Genomic DNA, 10204 nt, shown 5'->3' on the forward strand with positions numbered 1-10204 from the left:
AGAGGTGGATGCGACCGGAAATGAAGAGCAAGGAACAGCTGGGAGAAACCATCATATTGGAACAGTATTTAAGAGTGTTGCATCCCGACGTGAGAGTATGGGTCAAAGAAAACCAACCACGGACTGGTGAGGAAGCTGCTAGGTTGGCTGAGAGATACATGGCTGCACATCGAGATCCACCACGAACCAACAAAGGTACTGTGACTGTGGGCAGGGGTAAAGTTGAGGAACCTATTGATAAGTCTATGGGACTGTTTGGGAAACATTCTAATGCAACTTTGATTTGTTTTTATTGTCAACAACCCGGACATAAGGCTTCCCTTTGTCCCCTTAAAAAATCCAAAGTGACTAATATGTGTTATGTTCCCAGGAATGAGTGCTGTGCTGAATCATCAACATCTATCGAGAAACATAGCCACCTTCTAATGGTAATTGTAAATGGTCAGCCTGCCCAGGCTTTGGTTGATACAGGTAGTACACAAACTTTGGTGAAATCTGACTTGCTAAACTGTGAAATGTTGAACTATAGTGATACTGTATGCTTGGGATGTGTACATGGGGATGAACAAACTTATCCAACTGTTGAAGTCTCTGTCATTGTAGAAGAACAAGCATATTTGTTAAGGGTGGGGGTAGTTGAGAAACTACCATTTGATGTGGTGTTAGGTGAAGATTTTCCTTGTTTAACTGATTTGGTGACTTCCAAAATGTGTGCAGTAGTTACAAGGTCCCAGACTAAAGGCTTGCAACCCCTTCCCAATGCGGATGCTGAATTATTTGCTAATGCGGGGAAGGAAAGAAAAAGTAAAAGACAGAGACGACAGGAAAAACACAATGGGAAGGATAAGGTACAAGAGAGATTAACAAATTTTCCTGACTCTGGGTCTGAGTTGATTAATTCCCGTTGGCAGGTTCCTGATAATTTTAGGGAGTTACAAAAGGGAGATGTTGCTTTACAACCCTTGTTTGCAAAAGTGTGTGAAGTGGATGGTAAGCCAGTTGGGGTACCAAAGTTTGGGGGGGACCGGTACATTTTAAAGAACAATCTTTTGTACCTGGCTGACATAGAGAGTCCTAGATTAGTGGTACCCAAAGTACTGCATCAAATAATTTTACATTTGGGGCATACCATCCCTTGGTCAGGGCACTTAGGCCAACAGAAAACTTATGAGCGTGTCAGTCAACGGTTTTATTGTCCAAAAATGTACCATGATGTGCAAGAATACTGTAAAACTTGTTCTGAATGTCAAATGGTAGCACCTGTTCGAAGAGCTGATAGAAGTTATCTGCAACCTTTGCCCATTATCGGAACTCCATTTGATCGTATAGGTATGGATATAATAGGTCCTTTGGTAAAGAGTAGCTTGGGTCACAGATTCGCATTGGTGATCTGTGACTATGCTACCCGATATCCAGAGGTCTACCCCTTGCGTTCAGTCCAAGTAAAACACATTGTGAGATGTTTGGTTGACTTGATTTCACGGGTTGGAGTCCCATCCGAAATTATCACGGATCAGGGGACAAACTTTATGGCTAAAGTGATGAAGCTGTTGTATAAACATCTAGGCATTAAAGGAATCAGAACTACACCATTTAACCCTCAAACAGATGGTCTTGTAGAACGGTTTAATGCCACGTTGAAAAACATGCTTAAGAGGTTTGTTGATGAGTCTGGGCAAGATTGGGATAAATGGATACCGTTTCTTCTTTTTGCCTATAGAGAGGTCCCTCAGTGTTCAACCGGTTTCTCACCTTTTGAACTTTTGTTTGGCAGGCAAGTTCGTGGCCCCCTGGACGTGCTCAAGGAAGGGTGGATAGCAGAGGAACCAGCCCAGTGCAGTATTGCTTCATATATCTTACAGATGCGGGACAAGTTGGAGAACTTTAGGACTCTGGCTAAAGAAAACCTAGCTGCTGCCCAGCAAAGACAAAAGGTCTGGTACGACGCACATGCCAGGGAAAGGGATTTCAAACCAGGACAGAAAGTTCTACTACTATTACCATCAGGTACCAGCAAGTTGTTGGCCAAATGGCAGGGTCCATATGTTGTGACCAGAAAACTGGGTCCGGTAACCTATGAGATTTTGTGTCCAGAAAGAAAACAGCCTAAACAGGTTTTACATGTTAATCTTCTGAGAGAATTTAAGGAGAATATGTCTGATCTCCAAGGTCCCATGAAGGTTAAAGACCAAGAGATGATGGTGAGAACCGTAGTGGAGGAAGAGGATGAACCAGATATGGATCCAGTTCGGTCAATACAGGATGCCCCAGAATGTTGTTCACATTTGAATAACCAACAACAACAGCAGCTAGCTGAGGTACTTCAATCTTTTCCATCTCTCTTCCAGGAAAGACCGGGTCGGACCGAGATTCTCACACATAATATCATCCTGAAAGACACTACCCCTATACGACAGAAATCTTATCGAGTCCCGGAGAAGATGGTAGAACAGTTAAAGACTGAGATCAAGACCATGTTGGAAATGGGGATTATAGAACCATCGAAAAATGAGTGGTCAAGTCCCATACTACTGGTCCCTAAAAAGGACGGAGGAATTAGGTTTTGCACTGACTTCAGAAAACTAAATAGTGTATCATGCTTCGATTCATATCCGATGCCTCGTATTGACGAGTTGATTGAGAGACTGGGTAATGCATCCTTTATGACTACATTAGATCTGTGTAAAGGTTACTGGCAGGTGCCCCTTAGTCCCTCGTGCAAGCCCTACACCGCCTTTAGATCTCCCTCAGGGCTATACCAGTATACGGTTATGCCGTTTGGATTACATGGAGCACCGGCCACTTTTCAAAGATTGATGGATCGTGCTCTTGCGGGTTGTGACCAGTATGCAGCTGCATACCTTGATGATGTGGTGATATACAGTGGGTCCTGGCAAGAACATCTACGGCATCTTGTGGACATTCTACAGCGGCTTCAGGAAGCGGGGCTCACCATTAACACCACAAAATGTTCATGGGCTCAGACAGAGGTGAGATACTTGGGTTATTTACTAGGGCATGGAGAGATCAGGCCCCAAGTGGAAAAGCTTAAGGCTATCCAAAACATTACTCGTCCTCAAACTAAAAAGCAGGTGAGATCTTTTCTCGGTTTAATCGGCTGGTACCGCCGATTTATTCCCCACTTTGCATCTCTGGCTACACCTCTGACTGATCTAACCAAGAAGAGTCCTGCTAAATTTTGTTGGCCCAAGGAATGTGAAGAAGCATTCAATGCACTTAAGGACCAGTTATGCCATGAACAAGTGTTACAGAGCCCTAATTTCACTAAGCGATTTATTGTACAGGTGGACGCTTCTGATGTTGGCTTGGGAGCAGTGCTAGTCCAAGGAGAGGCTCATGAGGAGAGACCAGTCCTATTTCTGAGCAGAAAACTCTTTGAAAGAGAGAGAAAATACTCAACAATTGAGAAGGAAGGCCTTGCCATTAAGTGGGCTGTGGACTCCCTGCGGTATTACTTGCTTGGACGTGAATTCACGTTACGGACTGATCACCGTGCCCTGAAATGGATGCAAACCATGCAGAATGGTAATTCAAGGATACTGCGCTGGTGTCTGGCTCTGCAGCCCTATGTGTTTACAATTGAGCACTGTCCGGGTAAGAGAAATTTTGTTGCCGATTATTTATCCCGTATGCCCAATTTAGATCATCCAGAGGGAGAGGAAGGGAGAAAATGTGATGTGGCACACACAGTTCAGATTAAATAAAGACACAATACAGTTTGGTATGTTCTTTATTTTGTATTTGTTTTACTTTTGAAGCAGGCACATGAAATGTGCACATTCCATGGTGACTGCTAGCAACATCCAAAGTAAGGCGGAATCAATAAATGTTTGTGTATTAATGTGAAGGTTTGTCTTACCGATTCAGGAAAGGCTTAATAGGGAGTGGCCCGCGAACAGGAAGCCAGTTTTATAGCATCCTGAAGGGGAGGAGTCACCTGATCAAGCATGCAAGGATTACAAATGTCTTGTATGTAGATATTTTGGTGATTTGTTAAAGGATAATGCCTTTGATTACAGGTAGATTTTATAAGTGATCAGATCTGTGAAGTGTAAAATAATGTTGCTAACATATGGAGTGTTATGATTGGTCCGTTTGAATATGAAGGGAGGGGACCAGGTTGATAAAGACAAAGGAAATGTTGCAGAGGGGAGGGGGTGTTTGTTGGAACAGTAGCCAACAATTTAGTTATTCCCTTTTGTGTTTTGTTGAGTGAGTTGTACTTTGAATAGTTTATTTATTTATTTATTTATTTATTTATTAATTAATTTGTTTTTGTTAAATTTTGATTTTCAATGGAGATTTTGCTTTGGCTTCTTTCACACCTGTTTGAAAATGGTGGCTCATGTAAATAAAAAGACACTTCCTTGGATTTTTTCCAGAGTTTTGCCATTTCCTTTTCTGCTAGTTAGCCCCGGCATCGACCATCTTACCACAGTGTAATTAACAATATTGGCTGGAATGGGTCTTATCACCTAGTGATTACTAAACAATTACTAATCACCTAGACTGGGGCAGAAATAGCTGAGAGATGGGTCTGCTTTGGAGCACTTGTTGAGGACTGGGGAGGAGCAGTGCTTTTACAGGGTAAAGCTGTACTGTATTCTCTGATGTGCCAGCAACAGAGACACAGGTAGCACTGATACTGCTTTATATGCTTAAAAACGTTTCATCGCTCAATACATAAAGTTGTAACGATAGTCAAAGAAAAGTAATAAAATTTAATGCCGGTCAGATTATGAGAATTTGTTAGCTGCTGCACAGAAGTCACAAATTAACAAAGGTAGGTAAACCTTCAAAAAACCAGTCAGTATGAAGCTAGAGCCAGTAATCTTGTCGAACTGACAGTAGCATGAGGCGAGTGGTGAAAAACTATGAAAAATCTGTGCTGCGGGAGCGGGGCTTTGTTTGGGGCTGCTGCAGACAGATTATTGTCCATTGGCTAAAGGCTGCCCACCCAATCAGAAGTTACAAATCATGCTGTGTTATTTTTCTCTTTAAAAAAAATCAAACTTTCATTGGGTGAGCAAGACCTGCCGCCTGCCCAGGGTTTCATGCCATATTGTGAATATGAAGTGTATATCTGGCTAGGAAAACAAAGCTTAAAACCTAGGGAATTGTAAAGGTCAGAAGCTACAGTTTGAATAATAACACGAATATATTTCTTTTTATATATTTCACAATTGGATATGTCTATGGGCAAACAATATCAGCCAGCGAGCCTACTCTACCTAAGGCAGCCTGTGCTAAATACTGCTCTGCTTCCCAGATAGCACATGGTTTCTCTCAGCACAATATGATCTTATTATAAGCTACTATCTCTCCACTAGAGTGGAAATGATGTCCAGCTGCTTGGAAGAGCCTTACATAGCAGTATATATAAACAATTGTTTATAAACAATTTATACATTCCTCTTTTATGGGATTCAACAGTCCGAAGGATTGCAGATTGTAGTGAGACCTTAGTAGGTAAAATAAAAATAACATAATAACATAAAAGGCTTGATTTCATTCTATTACTACACAGAAATATGATTTATATTTATAAATATATGTATCTTAGATGACATAAATATATGACTTTTTTTGGTCTGTATTTGGGACAACTAACATAAGTACAGTAATATATTGGGAAAATCCAAATAATAATAAATAAATAAATAAATCTATGGTTTTGTATCATGGATGCCAAACTGGAGTGCCAAGGCAATGCAAATATTAACTGCAATCTCAGTTGCTTAAAAAGTTCAATCTCATAAGGAAGAGAAATGTAGATCTTTGTATAACTGGCGCCCTCCAGAGGCTGAGTCTGATACGCCTGCTTTATTTTATCATTTTGATGTAATATTTCTGATTTGTTAAAGCGAACATTAAATGACATAGTATGTGACTCCATAAAACCTAAATATTTGCCTGATTAATTTATGGAATAACCGGCAGTTGCAGTTACGCAGTTCTGATGATGGGGGTGCTGCAATGCGCTTAGTTTAGAATGGTACATGACAAATACACAAATCTAAATAGTAATCATAGCCTGTATAGTAAAGATCACAGTCTTTACTGGTTCCTGGTATGACGAATGGTGTGTGTGTGTGTGTGTGTGTGTGTGTGTGTGTGTGTGTGTGTTTATATATACATCTATATTACATATACACACATATGCACATATACACACATAAGCACTTATGCTAACCACTTAGCCACTGTGCTGTACACCCCAGCTCTGGAGACGTGACTCATAATTGCTAACAATGCCTTATTGGGCAGGGGCAGATTGTGGCCCAATGGTTAGAGAGTCTGACTCCTAACCCTAAGGTTGGGGGTTCGAGTCTCGGGCCGGCCACGACTGAGGTGCCCTTGAGCAAGGCACCGAACCCCCCCAACTGCTCCCCATAAATGGCTGCCCACTGCTCTGGGTGTGTGTTCACGGTGTGTGTGTGCACTTTGGATGGGTTAAATGCAGAGAACAAATTCTGAGTATGGGTCACCATACTTAGCCGTATGTCACGTCACTTTCACTTTCATATTTGCCTCATGCCATCAGGGTTTGGGGTTTTATTTCATCTTGCATATTCTTCCCCGTGTGTCGTGGGTTTCTTCAGGGCTTCTCCCCCAGTCCAAAGACATGTTGTAGTCTGATTGGCATTTCTAAATTGTATGTAGTGTATGAGTGTTTGTGTAGACTCCACGCTTCTTGTGACCCTGCATAGTATAAGATGTTCAGAAATGGTTGGATGCGCATATAGCATATATAGGAAGAAAATGCTGCATTCTAGTAAACCTTTTTCTCTAGAAATATGTCTTTTTACGATATGTGCAGTTCTGTGATTAATTGAAGTACTGAATTTTAGTGTAACAGGTATTGTTCCCCAACTTGTCTCGGATTGATGAGCAAGTTTTTGTCAGACAAATGAGCACAGAAATGCGTTTTGACAGCATGTGATTGAAATAACCCCTATCCGTGCAGCCAGTGACTCACTTTCAATTTTTCTTCCATACCTCCTTTACCATCGCAGGTTCCGGTTAAATCCAGAGCCAATCATTAGAAACAGAGAACAAATTGAAATCATTTATTTGTGTACCCTTTGTTTTACCCCAGTTTTGTAGGACACCTTATTTATGGACCTTTTGTAGGACACCATTTACCACCACAATTTAAGTTCAGAAGTAAAGCAAGTAAAGGAAGGATTATGACAGTAAGCCATTTTTATTAGTAGTAATATATGTTTGTGTTGTAATAATAATAATGATAATAATAATAATAATAATAATAATAATAATAATAATAATAATAATAATAATAATAATATCTGAATATCACCATGCTTGCTGTTATTACAGTTTTCCGTCATTTCATTGCCTATTTAAATAACAATTATTTAATAAATAACCATTTAATCATTTACTAACAATTACCTTTAAAAGGAGACAAATAAAAGTGTTGTTAATACTTGCTGTTGCTTAAATAAAGATTTTCCTTACCTTTACTTTTCTTCCGAAGAGTTATTGTGGGGATTTGGAAGGTCTTCATCATGATTAGGTCAGATTTTCCGTCCTAGAAACTCTTCTGTGAGACTGTCATTGTGTCCTTGGTTCTGTGTGAGACTGTCTTTCACTGTGATGCTTTATATAATGGAGGCCAACAGCCCAGTCAGGGGGAGAGTGTTATGGGCATTCCCACAGTGGCAGCCAAGAAACTCTTTCTCTCCTTCCACATAAGTCATTCTTAGACACCAACCACTCCTGAATCTGAAACCAGTAAATCAGCTATAAATCACAACTCAAAAGACCAGTACGAAAAAGCACACGCTTTTGTGCAGGATGTTTTCTGAAGACTAATGATAGATGTTCCTCTCAATGTTCCTCTCAATGTTATTTGTCTTTTCAGGGGGGTTTTCCTTATAAAAAAGTCAGCAGTGCCTGTCAGCCATATTGTATAACAAAAGATGACCTGGGTGCCTAAAATAATATGTAAACATGCAAATATTCTGTCCTTAAAGGACTTTCCGAACACTTTCTGCAAATTCCTGGCTAAGCAAATTGGACATGAACAAACAACACTGCATGGGTGATGGGAGGTAAAGCTTTGTGCACTTGGGCATGAGCAGGATATGTGATCATGAAGTAAACAAATCTTTCCTTTTTTTTCATATTTAACTTTGTTACCAGTACAGACCTGTTTGTTATGAAGCTATTTTGTCCACCACCCCATCACCTGTTGGTGCTTTCCACTTCGGGGAAGGTTTCCAACAGACAATGAAATGTGACTCTGGGAATTTGTAACTGCTTGTACTGTATATAATAAATTATATACGATGTAGCACCAAGAGTATGTAGTTGTTAAATTACTGGACACTTCTGGAAATAAAATGTAGTTGCTTTTAAAATGTATCATTTAGATTGATGTGGCATGGTATGGTAAAGGCAGAAGAGAATGTTTGTGATGATGTGTGTGTGAGTGTGATTACTGTTATTATTACAATTATTATAATGTAATCAGCTTTTTTATTTGTTCTTTCCATTAGTTTCAAACATGCTACACGCTTGATGTTGGGGCTGCTACAGTCAGATCATTGTCCATTGGCTATATACTGCCCACACAACCAGAATTTACAAATCATGCTGTGTTATTTTTCTCATGAGGTAAAAAAAAAATATCAAACTTTCATTGGGTGGACAAGACCTGCCGCCTGCCCAGGGTTTCATGCCATATTGTGAGTATAAAGTGTATATCTGGGTAGGATAACAAAGCTTAAAACCTAGGAAATTGAAAAAGTCAGAATCTACAGTTTGAATAATAATACAAATAAATTTCTTTATATATTTCACCCCTTGCATATGTCTATGGGCAAACAATATCAGCCAGTGAGCCTACTCTGCCTAAGGCAGCCTGTGCTAAATACTGCTCTGCTTCCCAGATAGCACGTGGTTTCTCTCAGCACAGGATGACCTACATTTCTACTTATTATAAGCTACTATCTCTCCACTAGAGTGGAAACGATTACATAGTTTTAACCTTCCTAGTTTCCCTGGGTCTTTTTGACCCGGCTGGAAGATTTTAATGTGTCATACCTTCGGTTTTCTTCCACATATTTGCCTGAAATTTAGCAGGATTGTTCCAAATTATGATCTTTGCAAGCAAAATTAATTTTGTCTATTTTTGTTGAACTATGTGTTTAGAACAGTATATACTTTGCGTTTTGGAACAGCTTGGGTCATTTTGACCCGGCCACATTGCCCTTTTCAGCGCAATGAACATACATACAGACACAAAAATGCACACATAAAATGTCCACTAACACATGCACCCAAAACACACACTCACACCCCACACACACACATGCACACACACAAACACACACACAAATTGGGCATTGCATTTCATTAGGCCTCCAGAAAAGAAAAAAGCCAAACATTTGTAAATATTTCACACTTTTGATATGCCTTCGCCTAGCAGAGGGCAAAATATGATCTACCGAAATGATGACGCACACACACACACACACACACACACACACACAGTCAAACACTGTTCAAAGCATTGGGCATTGCAATTCAGACAAAACAAAAGCTACACATTTGTAAACATTTCACACACACACACACACTCATACACACACATGCACACACATGCACACACACACAAACACACACACATATTGGGCATTGCATTTCATTAGGCCTCCAGAAAAAAAAAGCTACACATTTGTAAATATTTCTCACTTTTGATATACCTTTGCCTAGCAGAGGGCAAAATATGATCTACCAAAATGATGCTACACACACACACACACACACACACACACACACACACAAGCATTGGGCATTGCAATTCATTGGGCCTCCAAAAAAACAAAAACAATCATTTGTAAATATTTCACACTTGTTATATGCATTTGTCCAGCTGGGGACAATATCTTCTCTTCTCTTCTTCTTCTACCAACAATCTACACACACACACACACACACACACACACACACACACACGTTGTGTTTTCATATTCAAATCATGTTTCCTCTCTCTTATTTATGAATTTAGTTGCATCAGTCAGCTTAGCTCTGTCAGTCAGCTTAGCTTAGTCAGATATGCTGAGTATTGTTTGACATGTATCAGTCAGTGGTTATCCAAAATAATATTTAATAATTTCTGCTTATTTTACTCAAAACATGGCAAAATTTCATA

This window comes from Tachysurus vachellii, chromosome 3 (genome assembly GCF_030014155.1).
Source record: "Tachysurus vachellii isolate PV-2020 chromosome 3, HZAU_Pvac_v1, whole genome shotgun sequence".
Classification (NCBI taxonomy): Eukaryota; Metazoa; Chordata; class Actinopteri; order Siluriformes; family Bagridae; genus Tachysurus; species Tachysurus vachellii.